Here is a 244-nt window from a genome sequence, read left to right as displayed (position 1 = left end):
AGAAGGGGGGGGGGGGGGGGGGGGGGAGGACATGAGGGGGAAAAAAGACCACACTTCATTTTCCAATACCTTGTTCATAATTCGAGTTTAGCATTGATTTATAGCATTCGTGAATAAAGTCGTGTCTGCATTTTTTTTTGTATTGGCAGCTATGCCTTTCCTATGTGCCAGACGGACTACTGGTGTTAGTGGAAAGGCAATCTCTTTCTCATGTCTGTTCATAAAATAACTAGCAACAAACATG

The sequence above is a fragment of the Pygoscelis adeliae genome, unplaced genomic scaffold (genome assembly GCF_000699105.1).
Source record: "Pygoscelis adeliae isolate BGI_AS28 unplaced genomic scaffold, ASM69910v1 Scaffold85, whole genome shotgun sequence".
Taxonomy (NCBI): domain Eukaryota; kingdom Metazoa; phylum Chordata; class Aves; order Sphenisciformes; family Spheniscidae; genus Pygoscelis; species Pygoscelis adeliae.
This window is presented reverse-complemented; position numbering follows the sequence as displayed.